Source organism: Rhynchophorus ferrugineus, unplaced genomic scaffold (assembly GCF_030347505.1).
Source record: "Rhynchophorus ferrugineus isolate W39M unplaced genomic scaffold, kcgeb_rfMv2 rfM1, whole genome shotgun sequence".
Classification (NCBI taxonomy): Eukaryota; Metazoa; Arthropoda; class Insecta; order Coleoptera; family Curculionidae; genus Rhynchophorus; species Rhynchophorus ferrugineus.
This window is the reverse complement of record NW_027472580.1, coordinates 32606307-32623874: the sequence shown is the minus strand read 5'-3', so window position 1 is coordinate 32623874 and position 17568 is coordinate 32606307. Positions and strand designations below refer to the sequence as shown.

Genomic DNA, 17568 nt, shown 5'->3' with positions numbered 1-17568 from the left:
ATTTTCTCACTGCTATTTCTTACTAATTCTATTAGTAAGAAGTAAGTTTCTTACTAGTAAGTATTGAAGTATTATAAGCTTAATGGTGGGATTAGGTAGTTACATTTGTTAAAATCTTACTAAATGGCTAATATAATTTTTATTAATTAACCTAAATTAGTGTTAATGTTTAATATTATATATTATTAATATTATATATTATTAACATTATATCTTATTAATATTGCATATTATTAAAATTTCGATTTTTCTTTTAATTCATTCCACCTGGTCAATATGTCAAAGAAAATGGTTTGTCTTATGCGTCGTGTCAAGAAACAGATATAGAGCATTGAATTTTTATGAGGATGAACCATACATTCATATTCAACATTCACTTGTTCATAAAAAATTTAACTGTCATCAATCCGCAACTACCACATTCGTCTAATTTCGCTGCGGCTCTTTTCTTAGCTTAAAAATCCACTTTAAGGGAATTATTTAGAGATGGTTTACGAGATTAAAGTATAATAAAAATGTATTTTAACTCTGTTCGAAATATGGACCAAAGATATTTGCTCAGCTGCTATATATCTAAACCAAGCTTTTGATAATGTCTGACACGACGGCCTCGAATATAGGTTGTCAAACCACTTGAATGGTGATATGAGAAACTTCTCAAACCCTACATTTCTGGCTACTATTTCAAAATAAAATACTGCGACCAATATTCAGATTTTAAAACCATCTACGCCGATGCAACACAAGATAGTGCCCTTGGACCAATATTATACTTACTTAATACATGTGATATCACTAAATGTCCAGAAGTAACAATTGTTATATATGTTAGCGGTACTGTCTTACTCGCTACAGGTAACAACATTGAGCCAATTGTCAATAGATTACAAATTACTACAAAAAACATTACTGAGCAGAATAAAAAAATTCGCGCAAAATTTAATTGTAAGTCTACACATGGAGATTTCACATACAAAAAAATCAGTTTAGCTGTCAGTAATAATTGATTTTAGAGTAGTTTCGTATGCGAACACAGCAATATACTTGGACATTATGAAGAAAATGTGAATACAAAAGGAATGTATATAGAAACTATGAACAAAATGTGATGGTTATTTAAGGACAAATTTTAGAAACAGTTTGCCAATCTTTGAAGTTGCAAAATTAAATTCACTACCAATGTTATCTAAACTAAACAAACGAACGTTTTTCGGAGCATTGATCATATATAATACATTGATAATAAATTCACCAGCATTTTCTCCTGTTCTTGTACCAAAACATCCGCCAATTTCTACATTGATGTTGGAGATCGAAATCTACTCATCACTTTTTTTCCAAAACCCCCATGATGATTCAATAAGGTCTAGCAATTGTGGTCGTAAGGAGATAAACTTGATGTTCTAATGTTCTATTCTGTTCTATTCTAATGTTACTCAAACCAAGACTGACTGAGGCTTTTTTGATATGACGGTGACAATGTGAAACACTAGATATGATTCACTAGACAATGCCATATTCTTCAAATAAAGCCATAAAGTGTTTCACAACTATAGCCCTTCCTTGAATATTAGCTCTCACGTACTGTTTTTGTCGAAGCGGTATTAATCGAATGAGCCCACTACTTCTCTTCGCCGATGATATTTTATCATGCTTTGTGTATGCTGTCATTACCCTAAATACTTTCGCTTATAAATCGTTAAACAATCATTCCAAGATCACACATTTCAACTATCAATTGTCTCAGAGGTCATAGAACAAAATGTAGAAGTATTGCTAGCATGCGACAAGATGATATATTGTCTATCCCCTGTATATTGAAAGTGAGGAAATTCATATCAAGATCTTTTCCAAAAACAGGAATAGCAACACTATTAATATATTTCTAGTTATATTCTTCGTAGTGACAAGCTTCCAAACTCAACAATAAAAATTTACAAATAAACCTGAAGAAACATGGCATCTATATCTATATTTTAATGGAGTTTCTACAAAATATTATTGAAAGAAATCTAATTGAACAGAATACATAATTCAAAATGAAATGTCCAATAATATAACAAAATATATATTACATATTTTTATCATACAATTTAGAAATGTGAGAAAAAATCGAACAAAAAGTAAATATTGATCTAGTAGTAACAAGGGTACGATCGCTGAATATCCCTATTGTATTACTGCCACCGTTTGGATTCCTTCTTTTTTTTCTTCGCAAAACTTAAGCCCTTTAGCCTTGGTCAGCAGTTTCCATCAAATTAAGACCTGATGGTATCGCTCGATAGGTATTTTGATGCCTTTCGAAAAACCTTTTCAAGCGTTGGATAATAGCCTTTCACTATCGATGAAATAAATTATCGAGCTCAGCTATTATACTGTCAAAGTAAAACACACAACAACAAATTCTGTTCTATATATAAATTATATTACCCTTAACTGTATCAAATTTTATATAAATATAAGTAAATATATGTCTATTCACAACTTTTTAGGGGTTTCCATTTTCGGGAAAAGATTGATTTTTGTCAAAACGAAGTTGTTAAATATAAATAAAATTGTTTTGTCGATAAATATATATCACCTTATTGATTATTTATAGTTTAATATTTGCAAACTCAACCGCAATGCATTATTATAAATTATTATTAATCTAACCATTCTATGACTAAAGACTAAAGCACAAATTCAAATCAGGTTCTAAATATCAGTTCTATAATTAGTATCGCTTCCTTACCGTTAAAATTATTTGACTATTATTAGTGACTATTCAACTAGATTTGACTAACGATTTTTTTCTTTCAAAACTTAGCCTCGGAAAATGATCGAATGTGATTAATTAAAATATAACAAGTTTATTTCGTATGGACAATCTTTACATAATGATTTTCCTAAATCTCGATTCAAAATGTCACCAAATTGTCTACTGGCTAAATTATAAAAAATATTATATTAAAGAACTGATCATTAGTCTTTTCCTCCTCAAACCATTTTTAATCTTCTTGGAGCTCCCATAACGAGTCTGAACTCAGAAATATACCTCCTTCTAGACACGCAATTTCGGCTATTATTGGCCATCTCCTAAGTGGTAGCTGTCGCTAGCATCTCCAAATACTACCCTTTCTCCTACCAAACTTTCTGCCCCACATATCCCACCCTGGACAATTACCAATCGATACATTATTACACGTTTACTGCAAGAAGAACTATTGTCATTCTTAAAACAAAATTTCTGCGAGCTCCTCTCCAGCTATCTTGATCTCAATGCTCCAATAAATAACCGTTCTCAACCATAAACAGTGATTAATTCTTCAACAGTTCAGTGGTTAAAAGACTCATCTGACTCAATGCAATGTTTTCTTCATATTTGATCACTCTCATCCCGTCGACTTCCAATCTCTAACTATCCTTTATTATCTTTCCCCTCTGGTCCAGTCCCTTCTTTTCTTTCTGTTGCTTGAATCAGTTTTTAAGTTTAGTTTTCTTTAAGTTTAAGTCCTTTAGTTTTAAGTTTTCTTAATATATTTTTTTTTTTGGTTTAAAACTCTTTCATAAAATATAACTGTTGTAATCAGCAGGATTTCGAGGAAATCATAAGGCTGTTCTCTCTTGAATTCATTCAATTAACCGTTGAAGTCACTGTTACTCGAAGCGCTTCTAGGTGTAGTTAAGTGGAGTTCGGGTGAAAGTATCGCAGCTGAAGCTGTAATATCACAGAAAATGAATTAAAGGTGCTCAACTACCCCAAGCTTTGTAAAACATCCCTAGTTCGTGGATTTCCGGCACATGCGTCATAGTTCAAGGTGTAAGGCCGCCAAGAGCGAACTGAAGTTGCTGTGAATTAATATAGTCTACTGAAATTTGGACAGAAGCTTGCAGTTTAAGGTGAACGGCCACTAAAGCGGATTGTAATAGCTCAGTTACTTAGCCCTAAACTAATGAAATATGAAGCCATTCAAATTTGAAAGACCATTCCATAGAGGGGTACCATGAAAATTTGGATAGAAATAGTGCTATTTTGAAGATCTTCATCAAAGGCAAACTGACAGACGAAGGTACAATTAATATTCATCAATAAGCTGTCCAGGCGGAATAATGACCACATACATTCCTATGGCCGTTCCTTTAGGAGGGAGGTGTAATATGGCCTAGACCATCCAGAAATGGACCAGCCAGATGGAAAACTGATCTTTTCTAACCACCGTGAGACGGGTTGGTCTGTTTTTAACTTCACTGTCGACTTTTTTCAATAAATCAGTTTTTAAGGAAAATAATAGTTTTTTTTTGTTTTACCCTTTCATAAAATAATATGGAATATATACGCCAAGTTATAGTCACGCCATAACTAGGGAATGACTGCCACTTTAATTCAACTATTCCTTTAGATTTTTTAATACTTTGTAGAAGGTACTACGTTACTGGTACCATTGTTATTCACAGCAAATCATTACTTTTGGAGCAATGAACTTGTGCGTCCACATTGCAAGGCATTTAGGTTTGAAATTGACTTTGATTCAAAAAGACCTTGGATGGTGTTACGTCAGTGGTAAAGTGAGACCAGTGATATTATAACCACTGGTTTTCGAAAATTGCGTTTTTCAAATTCTATATTAAAATTTGTTCCCTTAACACTACTATTAACTTATTCTAAATATCTACTATTATTAGACTTGCAATATTAAAATATCTACGTCTAGGTTTATCTATGCCACCAAAGACTTGTGCCCGATCAATTTTCTTTGCTGCAACATTTTGCCTATCGCGAAATTCCTCGAAAGGTTGCATGTTGGAGTATTATTAATTTGCATGTTCAATAGCAACTTGAGTGATATAAAAGAGCTGTTCAACCGCCCTCCAACAACGTAGCTGCAATACTTGATGAATCAAGTGCAAGTATAATTCCATTTTTCAATCGAATTATTACCAAAATCAATTATATTAAAAACGTTTCTTCAGTTTTCAAATTTCCATGTTTCTTTAACCGGTTTGTCTTGATTCCTCAAAATCACATTGAGTTTCGTCTCACAATTGTTGTGCATTGGTCGCTGTTATTCCTAATCTTATTACTTCTTTGTTGGTAAGTGTCAAGCACATGTCTTCTATTAATATGAGAGCTTCCTTGTGAATTTCTTCGTTAAAAGGATAAAAAACCACCAATATTATATATTTTCGCACTAGAAAATAAAACTATCAATGTTGCATCAAAAACCATTACAATAAACCCTAGGTTCTCGATACATCATTTTAAATTATTTATTGCAGTTCAAATTGAAGATTTTTACCTCAGACAATATCTATCGAGTCAGCTAGTTATGAATAAGCACATATGGTCAATTAGCTTGTAATTGTATTTTACTTGACCGTAATAATACAAATTCATAGCCAGGACGGTGTTGTAAATAAATACTCAATAAGATTATATCAGAAAACAAGACGGACGATAGAAAATATCCAGTTCCGGTTCAACACATAGAAAATTTCAATGGAAATAATGTATTACATTTGGGGTTCGGGAGTTTGTAACTTTTACATCAATATATCAGACCCGAAAATCTTGTAGCGTATACACTCCAACAAAGGTTGTATAGATCGATAAGAGGGTCTATATTTATTCAAATCAAGTTTGACCTTACTCGGGAACTTTTGTCCCACAGGAGTATTTTTATTTTGAAGGCGCAAAGGTCTCGCGTACCGAAAAAATGGAATTCGTCAATTGCATTATAGCGGTTTGGAATCGAACACGACAATTTCGATGAAAGATATGTCGTCGGCGTTGAGATTGGAATGACATCTGGTTTTATTTTTGAAGGTAAGTAAATTTTTATAAGAAAAGTTTTGCGTCGTATTGGTATAACGTAGAAGGTTTCGTCCTAAATTTATTTTTTATATGGGAATCCAATTTTTTACATTGTTCAAATTAAATTACTCCAAAGAACCAAACAAAATATAGCTATAGGTGAAAAATGCTACGTACGGCATAAATATTATTTATTTAAAACAAACTCGTATTTTTATTACATAATTTATTGAGATATTTGTGGACTCGAATGCTGCTCTGTTATAAATGAACATTTATATTTATTTTTTTATACTTTGGAGCCTCTTTTTTAGCAACTAGGATTTATATGAACTCGAACTATTGTTTAACATGAGCTCTGAACCTCGCTTTTCAGTATTAACCAAAGATGGTCCCCAATTTGATCACTTGTAACAGTATAGTCCTAATACCGATAATCTAAATAGAACACAACTAATGAGAACAAGACTGTAAAATATAACTATCTTTAATTGATCTTCTCTAATAAATATAGATTATTAATCATTGATAAATTACAATTACTATTTTCCATATTCCTCCCTGTATCTTAAAAAGGTCTTATGTTATGACAAATATCAGTAAAAATAATTGTACATCAACATTAGAAAAACATGTCTCACATATTTTTATCTATGCTTTGATTTTTGACTAATCATTAAAATAGTAACATCTTCCATGGAACAACTTTAATATAATTCGAATAACATTATTTTGATAAGCAAACCCCTCTTAAATAAAATATCATTTCTACTTAATATAAAAGATAAAGGAAAACAATTATTACTTACTTACTAAATTTCAAATGTAAAAATAATTGAGATACTAAATTATTTTAGTTATGTTAAATATATTAGTTTATGCTAAGAAATTTTATCATCGGATCTTTATAAAAGAGTCTTCAACATTGCGTGAGGTGTTTTTTTAGTTGATCTATTAATGCTATATTAATTTAATATATATATATATAAAAAATGAAATATATAGGGACATATTTTCTGAACACTCACTTTTGATATTTTTTGAAAATTTCATTTCTAAGAGAAGTTTTAATAGTTAAAATATAGTTCCAATTGCTTTTCTAATTATAGTAACCGGCGAGATATTGAAGTGCTAAATTTTGAAGAAATATGAAAAAACCTAAATTTTATTCTATTTTAAGGAATTAAAATTTTAAATCCAAAATCATAAATGTAATTTCTCTGTAGAAACCAGACGATTTCAGAAAGAGGGAAATACCGTGTTTCTTTTGTTGATTCATCTAAAATTTTAAACCGTCCGGTCAATGACCGGGCACCCGGGTATTCATTTCAATCCGCAGGTAATATATATTAACTTCTTAAATTTCTTTATGGCCATCTGAATCCCCAAAACTGAAGCAATTTGACACCCATTTTTCGTCAAATTTTTTAACAATCAATTAACTAATCAAAGTTATTAACTATCAAACTTGATACCCCGCCCGTTCAATATCCCGGTACCCGGGTACCCACTAAGAACGACGGGTTTATACGCACTTCAGAGACTGCTTATTAAAGTATTTAGTTAATTTAACTTTTAAATTAATAATAGACAATATAGTTTGTAATTTTTTTTTATTTAAACAATAATTAAACAATAATTCTTATTATACACAAAACAAAAATAGTAAGTCAGAAATACATAACTCCGTTTTATTTTATTTTATTAATATCGTTTTCCATTCTCTTACTATTTATTTATTTACATTACATTTTATTTATTATTATACAGTGCCATACAAAAATTGAAGTACATTAAATTATCTCGTACATCCTTCACATGTCGTGGTTGTAACACAGTGTTCGTCACGAATAGGGTTCTTACATACCAAACATATTTTTCTAGTTTAGCGACGTTTTTTAAATTCACTTTGGAGACATTTATAGTATACACCAGTAATCTTTTTCCTCCCAGTTGAATTGAGCTGCGTCTGAGTTATCATTTATACAGATGATGTCCGCTGATGCGCATTCGGATTGATAGTTCGACCAAGAAGAGATACAATCGCCACTTTAATTGAGAAGTGCCTCAAAATTTGTGCATTATTCGTCGTTCATATGATTTTTCAACAATCGTTTTGTTATTCTTATAATACAGAATATATTATGCAAGGCAGGCAATATCGAGAATATTTTAAAAAAATGCTAGAGGCCACCTTTGAGTTGATCTTTTTGTAGTATATGTACCAAGCATTTTATCCATCGTGTCTACTCCAACTTTAGATCAGTTATAAAACTCAATAATTTCAGGTTTCTTCTTTGCACCATCACTACTTTTAGCTTCATGATGCATTAATGATAGCATAATTACTACCTTGTTTTTTTTTGGCACATAACTACATAGGGTAACTTTTTCATCAAAGCCAAACACAGAGGATAATTCTTCTCGCGTTTTTGATACAACCATTGGTGGTGGAATGTATGCTTTATTTTTCTTCAAGGTGCCAACAATTGTCAATTTCCAAGATAGTACAAATTTTGCCAGTTGAAGAGTAGTGAAGAAATTATCCATTGTAATGTTTCTACCGGATCCTCTATACGGTGCCACCAAGTCTTTGACAACTCTTTCACCAACGTTTTTCTCACAACCATCTTTCGATTTTCCAGTGTAAAGCTGTCCAGTAAGTGGATACGAAATTTCAGCATCGCATATCCACCTTACTTTAATTCCATATTTAGCTGGCTTTGACGGAATATACTAAGTGAATCTAGTTCGACCTCGATATGGATAGAGTTGCTCGTCAGGTATTCTGTTGGCTTATAATGTTTTGCTAAATTAGTACTCAACATTGTCCAAATGTCTCGCATTGGAGCAGCTTTATCATTCTCCAAGCGCTGAGCTCGAGTATTGGCATCATCAAATCGAATAAAACGAATAATATTCCAGAAACGCTTGATATTCATTGCTGGACGGTATGATAGATATGACTACGGCTGCCCCATTTCCCTTGCATTGTCAGTATTGGAGTTATTAGCGCCAGCAGTTATAAAAGTAGCCAGGAATTCATAAAATTCCTGCAGCTCGAGATTTTTCCACTCAAATTGTTTTTCTCTGGATTTTTTTCATTATAATCTGCATATGTTGAAATTATGTTTTTATTAGTATGGCGTATAATAATATCAGCCATTTCTGATGTGAAAAATAATCTGAACGTATCTAGACTTCACGGCATGTTGGTGTTCCTATTAGGTCCACATCTCTCTCGAACAATATTACGCCTCCCAGCTTGACGTTCACTTGGTGAAGTCGCAGCCCACTGAGTACCATATTTTGCTGTCATTCCAGACGCCGTCGCTTCTACTTCAGTTTCTTCATCCTCATCCTCTCCAACTTCACTTTCTTTATCTTCATCATCGGCTGTTGTTATTTCTATGAGGACTATAAACTGTGTCCCTACAGCTATTTCATATGCCACATAGCCAGTTTACACAGATTTTTTTTATTCAGTACACTAATGACTTGCATATCTGCCACGCTATAGGTAATTGAACGAATGGTGAAAGTTTTGTCAGTGACCGGATGGTTAAGTCACGAATTTCTCCCTACTGGTTTAGCTGCTTCAAAGCTGCTTGTTTTTCACATCTCATATTCCGTATGCATTATTATCATTTATATTATCGATTACATACTAACAAAAGAATAATGATATTCTCACAAATATGTTTAAATAATTTAATCCTATATACGAAGGACGTCATTCGCATGGATCATTTATCTAAAAAAATGTATGTTAAAAATATAAAAATGTTACAGTAAAAAGACTTTGTGATAATATTTTAATACTTTTAAATTTGTTCACATTTTTATTAATAAATATATTCGTTATTATATTCTTACTTACCATTACAATTTCCTTGACTATTTACTTGATTAAAGAAACGAAACGTTAAAAAGGAATATGAGTATTGATCTCCTCTCTTATCTATGAATAAGAGCATACTAATATCGGACTACACACAGTGAAGTTACATTATATTTAAAATGATCTGTAATCTGCAATTAAACTATGTTATGAAAGATGGTATCTTTCTGAGATACATTTAGATAGGCAACAGACAAAATTAAAAACGTTCCAATATTGTGATGACCTTTTCTTTCAAATATCACATCGATCATCCATACGTTTCTTGCTTTTTTGTTTTTAAACTGTATTCTGAGTACAAAACAGCTATAGGGCCCTCATATATATTAATAAATAAAATAATTAATATAACTAGGAGCAGAGACTAACGTAGATTTTGATTAGCTATATTTTTGTATAAAAATATTTCGCCCTCAAGATACTATTTGTAGATTTTCAATATTTGTTGGTGTTCCTCCAAATTCTTGCCAATACCCAAATGACATCTAATTTTGCCGCATTCAATCAATAATTCATTCAAATATATTTACATTCTGGGAAAACACTTTTTAATCTCCCACAACATATTCTTCCTGGTTGTATTCCACTTCTGTAGGGCTAGCTTTCAATATATATTATAAATTATTTTTAACAAAAAAATTGAACCGCCTTCAAAAAAAATTAAGGAACTCACTAAAAATTAAAAAATAATCAAACTTAGATTTTTAACACAAAAAAAATTAATATAAAATATGTACATAATAATCGTTGTAATAACTAAACAAAAATTAAACAAAAAGCTTATTTAACCTTGCTACTACATATATTTTATATTCTGCTATATGTACTATTTCAAGTCGGTGCCGAATCCAAACAATTATTTTAATTTTAATTAGTTTTGTTGGTAATTTTAGATTTTGCAGACGTCAAAAAATTATATTATTATTTTTGTATTGTTCGGGCTTGGAGCCGACTTCAAAGTAATCAGTTGGTAGTAGTAAAAATAAAATTGTAAAGAGATAAATAGATTTATGTAGGTACTAAGCTAAATGCTGTGTGTAAAGCATAAAGCGTTTGCTTTAGCACACAAAAAAAATAGCATCATTCAAGATGTGACTGCTGGTATTAAGTATTGTACTAAGTACTATAAGTAAAATGTCATAAATCATCATATAATGAATAAATCTTTTGGTTTCTTTTCACTCTCGCTACTATACAGTGATGTTTATCCATACAGAGAAGTCCGTCTCTCAGCCTATCATACAACATATCCTGAGTAGATCACTACTTCAAGAAAAGGTGAATTGAAATTTGCCAGCACGTAACTACTGAGAAATTAATGCAGTTTGAATAGTTTGAAAGGATCTCCCACCCCAAATATCTACCAAGGCTTTACATAACACATAAAATTAAACGATCTGTCTTGCCTTTATAATCTCTATTATAAAACCAACCCTACCGAATTCTTTTGCCATGTAAATACGGTTGAGGAAAATTAGGTCTAAATTATACGGCCTGCCATTTCAATTCTGACACGTACTAAACACATTCGAAGTGAATGAAACATTTCCATCTCGAGGTCATATCTTAAATCAAATGTATATTTCGCCTCCGGGGCTCATAAACCATAAAATCTGTATGAATTTATCGTTAAATCTTGCCATGAAGCGTGAAATTCAAAGGATCGTTTTCTATTTTGAGAAAAATGTATTATACTGGTGTCAAGTGATTTACTCGTATCTTTCCAACAATGTAGAGGAAAATTGTAAAATGTTATATCAGTCAGACGTCAAGAAATCCAGGACTTACATTTTCAGCAATTCCATGTGAGTTTTCCTTTAAAACATCTAGATAAGCCATGTTATGTTGTTAACTCAATTTATTTATTCCACTTGTACTTTTCTAGAGTATTTTTTTCAACATTCGACTTAAAGACGCCAATTACAATGGACAGTAAACCAGCGCTGTCTCTTTCAGTTTGAATTTGGATATATAAAACCAAATACATTTTTCAACCTTTAATAATACCGAATAACAAAGCAATAATGTTTTGGTATCATTTGAGAGAAGATTTGACAGCATATTATACTCACCACATTTCCACAAAAGAGAATCAGATATCCATAAACCAAAAAGAAGGAAGAAAGAAATAATAAGATATCAGTTGAAAGCGCCCTTGAAGATATAAACCAAGTAATATTTCAACTTCCTAAGACATGACTGTAAGACATCCGTAAGCATGAATATATCAAGTACCTGAAACTTACATGAACAGGCTTTAACAGTGATTTTATTAGGTATCTGCATATATTCAAATCATTTTTATTTTGATCGATATTATTATTGAAGTAATGGGACCAAATTTTACTTAATTTTAATAATAATTTTATATAATTTTTATACAATGCAGTGAGAATGTATATGACACTCCAATCTACTCAACGACTATCACATTAATAGTAAGATTTCATTAAAACTATTAATATATAGATTTTTAAGAATCCTTGCATATTACTTTGGTATACGAGATTCCACAGTAACTAGTAGGAAACATTTAAATCAATGCCCAGAAGCTGATCATTAAAATAATTTTCAGAAAATGCTAGCAACGATTCAATTAGCGCTTATACAACTCAGTTTATTAATAATAATCTATCCAATGAGAGCCACATTTTTCCTGAAGCATTAGGCTAGGTTAAGAGTGAATAAAAAATACATGTTACTACCACTTTAAAATGTATTAAAAATCTCTCGCGTCCTTTCCTCCAGTCAACAGGATGAAGTCTAAAGAGTGATATTTCTCTATAGCTCAGATATATGCAAAAATTTTAAGCTAAGTTAAAAGTTTTCATTGTGACGCCGCATTCTCCACGCAGCCCAAACAACTACTCTGAAATTTATTGATTAAAACCATTACAATGTCCCTTACATACATCAGATTTAGTGTCTTTTGCGAAGAATATCCAACGAAAATCATATTCGTAGTCATAGTTCCTTAGTGGCCACTTTCAAAATATATTATTTCATATATATATATATATATATATATATATATATATATATATATATATATATATATATATATATATATATATATATATTATAATTGCAATATGTGCATTGAAGTTTATTTTATAGACAATAACTTATAAATAGTATTTGTTATATATTTCAAGCTATAGTACTTCTTGAAAAATCTTATAAAACTCCATATTATGGCTAAAGCAAGCGATGAAAAATTTGATTTTTAAAACTTGATATATTTATCATAAAATTTGATACATATAACTTCAATTGGAATAAACTTAAATCAACCTACTTATAATAAATATTTATAAGAAAATAGTAACGTAGTTTGTAGAACTAAAATATATATTGAAATAAAATATTGGACATAAAGGGCGATACTTTACATACAAACCATAGTACCTCATTAGTATAAAAATATATTGTGTATGTGAATAATAAAAGCCAGCATGATTAACAGGTAACCTTTACATATATTATAATCCGTATTTGTCATTATTAGCTTAACGCATATTGAGTCTATGAAAAATTTTGTTTAATTATAGAAAATTTCTACCAAAAATCTTGGGAATATTAACAATTAATTAGATTATTTCTATAAAGGTCATCAGAATGAGAATAATGAGGGACGAAAACCAAGATCAATTAAAAAAATAATTAGATATTTTTCCATTTTGGAAATAACTAATAACTGAATGTTACCCAGGGTTGGGCAGTATTACTTATAATTAGAATAGATAATTGAAATACAAATACATATTTGAAATTTTCGATTCAATTATTTCTTAAAAATATAATTTTTAATTGGTATTTCAAATACCTGATGCGTTGGGCGGTATTTTGTTGTTAAACGATTTTTTTTTTAATCGGATGAAATCATAAAATACTGTATCGAATATAATTATGTTATCACTATATTCCCATGTCACAGGATCGAACTCTCTTTGCAACTCTATAGGGTAACTTATAAGAATATTAAAATAAAATGACTTATTTAATAAGTTGTACAATAGTAACATTTTCTCGGCCATAGAATTAGAATATTTAGAAGAAATAATTCAAATAATGAAACCAATGAATACATACTACAGCTTTAGATTAATTATATTGAGGACAATAATTGTTACTATGGCAAACTTCTGCCTATGTCAATATTTGTTAGGGCCAAATAAGAGCGAATGCAGGATTGCAAATTGAGGCATTTTACTGTTATTGCATCGCCAAAGGGGAGAAATAAGATTTGATTAGTTTTTAATTTGAAGTTTTTTAAACAATCACCTGAAATAAGTGGAGTTATATTGATGGTCATGCTACCGTCCTAATTACAAAGTGCATTATTTGTCAGAAAGCATCACAACATATAAGAAGCGAATGATTTAGAATTTTAAAATGCATGCTTTAGATGCAAATTTAAAAACAATATTAAATGATGCTTGAGAATATCTGAAGTAGAAGTACCAATAAAGAAGATAATATATAGCTAGAGTTAATCAGCTTCCTAAACGATAAAAACAATAGATTTACCATCCTTGAACGCTATATAAATATAAAATGGAGAATCGATCTATTGGTCAATAAATCAAGTATAGTTGATATCAAATGTTTCATTTTAAAGATATCCTACATTAAAAAGGTGAAAAATCAAAGAAATATAATCGATAACTCACCAAAAAAAATTATTTTTTAAAAAATCTATGATGGTTTAATTATTACATGATATACAACATATATTGAAAAATATGCGTTCATGAAATAGTCTTCATGAAATGAAATTATTTCTTGAATTATTTATTAATAAGCTGATCTAGGTCATTTCTATTCTATTCTATTTACCACCTGACTGTATTTTAAGTTTTATATATTAAATTCACAATTTAAAAATATGCAGTATATCGCAAATTGAATATATGCGAGATAGTATTTTACAATTTTTATTTTATTTTATATATTTTACCCAGCTCTGATAATACCTATATACTAGGCAAGACTGTTTCACTTTTAAGATGGTTAAAATATCTTCAGTTTTAGAAAATGTGCTAGAAAACATCTGATCCAAATTGTTAATGCTGTATCATAAGGTTTACTCAGAGTAATATTTATTTAAAATTCCCATTTTATTACCGAGTTTTCTAAAAAAATATTTTAAATCAGGTTTTCAATAACTGTTTGTTGTATTAATTATATGTATAGTATCTTGTAAAATAAATGTCATTAATTTGTCATTAATTTTGAAAATATATTGAAATTCAATATGACAACAATAATATAATAAAAATGACATAATATTACAATATAATAACAATATGATTGAAATAAAAAATTAGCATACAAAAGATCATTAACTGAAAACGACATTAATGATAACACACATTTTAAAGTTAATACTCGAAATATGTAATCTATCAAATAAAAAAAGACCACTTTTTTCATAATCTTTATTGCTTTAAATATTATATAATTTAAAACATAATTTTATTATAATATACGTAGTGAAATTAAATATAATCATCAATTTTACTATTTATATTTATTAATAATAGTTTATGCATTCATCTGAATTTTAATTGAGATCTTTCTAATCAAAGCAATGTACCTTGAACGCTGTTCAAATATAAGAAATGTCTCCATTCAATATAAGACAAGTTTATGTTCTTTACGACATATAGAAAGATTGTATTTTTAACAGATCTTATTAATTCCCCAAGAAGAGTCTGTTTGAATATATTTGTTCATGACACAGTCTTTATGAAAAGAAAGTATGTTTTGAATGATTAATAAGCTGAGCTAGGTGACTTCTATATTCTTCTATGCCTGACTGCATTTTTTATTTTATATTTTAAATAAACTATTAAAGATATGCAGAATATCGTAATTTGAATATATGCGAGATAGTATTTTGTAATTTTTATATTATTTTTAATATTTTGCCCAGCTCCGATATTACCTATATATTGAACAAAACTGTTTCACTAAAAATATCTTTTAATTCAAAAATATATTTTAGAAATTTTTTTCCATATTTTAGAGAATACAAAATCCAAATTTTTAATGCTCTACCATAATATTTGATCAGAGTAATATATATTTAGAAACAATGCATTTCTTGTTATACACTTCTTATTACTCTTATTTTTATGCATGTTAAGTTAAGTTAAAACTTAAAAATATATAATCTATCAAAAACAAAAAGACTACTTTTTTTCAAAATCTTTGGTGCTATAAATAATATATCATTTAAAACATATAATATTATTAAAATATAGGTAGTGATTTATTTAATTAACATTAAATGTAATGGTTAATTTTATAATGTTTTATTCCTAATTTTTTTAATTTTATTGTTTTTTTAAATAACTTTAATCAAATAAATGCATCTTAAAATCGTACGTTAAAATAACATGCATACCTTGAGCAGTATCCAACAAATCGAAGCGGCTAACCGAAAAACGTTTAACACGATTAATTCACCACCAAAACACAAACCGTCTAATTCTCAAACCACTCAAACAAATCCAATATTATAATCGGCGAAAAACCGAATACAAACAATTCATGGAAATATCGTCGGCGATGAGCACGGCGCGATAGGATACGCGTGCGAGTCCAGGCGCGAAGACACCGGTCTGGATCCCTGGCGGCAGATCCCGCGTTTATCGGCTGACTAACGGACGCGTCCAGACGCTCACCGGCTTTTCGGTGGACGTGCCCTGTTCGCGCGCCTGCCTAAACTTGTTTCGCCATGGTCTCTCAATCTTGGAGGAACTGGAATGCGTCCTCTGGCGTGAATGATAAATGTGCACGTCTCTTTTCTCGCCTGAAAAATGTTGACATATAATTAAAAACACATTTACCATTTTCCACTTTTCGTGTCATTCTTTTTTCTTGTTAGATATTGCCGTTCGTGATTCCAACCCGGATTGTTTACTACACAACGGAAAGTGTTTGCACCAATTACGTGAATCATCAATCTAGAATAGAGTTAAAGTACTTTTATTATACCACAAGTACCGTGACAATTTCAAAGTTTTTTTTTTCATATTTTCAGTGAGTTTTTTGTAAAAAACTCAAATATTTTCCATCCATTCGTTAAATTTTTATCTATTCTAATTCCAGAAAGTATATCTATATAATTAAATTTTTTTTGTGGGTTTCGAACCAACACCATTACTCTCTCATTTTCTTTCTTATTCTAGATTGACCAGCTAGAACCACATGGTCTTTTGCTGATGTCGCTTCGGATTCAGGATAGAGAAGGGTTTTGCGGGTGACAGAGACCCTGGGTTACGACTGGGATTGTCGTAGTTGGTTTAGCTACCGGGGTTTGTGGATGGGTAGAGATTTGATCAGATTGTTGTTATATTCTAGGGCGCCTAGGAGAACCTTACACTGAATATGTTCGTGAAACTTTTCACGAACGCTTTGTTTGATTCGAGGCGTGTGTTCACGTTCCTCATAATCCATGGGGCATTGGGCAACGGAGTTTTTTGGATTGGTGCATTTGGAGTAGTGCAGGTTGTCTCTCAGAGACGTACCCGTACCACATCTGTGCTCTGTAGAGTCAGACTGAACTGACTAATATCTTATACAAAGTAGCTTCCTGGAAGATGGGGAGTTCGTAGGCTCTACATCCCACTGCCTTTGCATATAGCATGCTGAATTTAGGCTGACCCTTGAGACCTACGTTCGAACTGGATATCGAGGTATAATACCCCCTGGAGCCTTCTTACTTACACAATCGTGTGATTCAATTTGACTTGAATTCTGTTGCGGATGGCTTCGGGACTGTAACCAGTGGTGAAGAAAGGCATATCTTCTGCATAAATTGCTCTGTGCGAATGTTTGTGGAGTGGGAAATCAGCCATATAAA

The 17568-nt window shown here is 30.6% G+C and overlaps 1 protein-coding gene across 1 annotated transcript in view; it reads right to left on the bottom strand.

Moving 5' to 3' along the window:
- Sol1 (CUB domain-containing protein Sol1) overlaps positions 1-16246 on the bottom strand; it is a 1033997-nt gene extending 1017751 nt beyond the window's left edge. The window contains exon 1 of the mRNA XM_076419377.1: positions 16108-16246. The gene's annotated coding sequence lies outside the window, so the exon portion shown is untranslated. The remainder of the gene's footprint in view (positions 1-16107) is intronic.
- Between the last annotated feature and the right edge of the window lie 1322 nt (positions 16247-17568).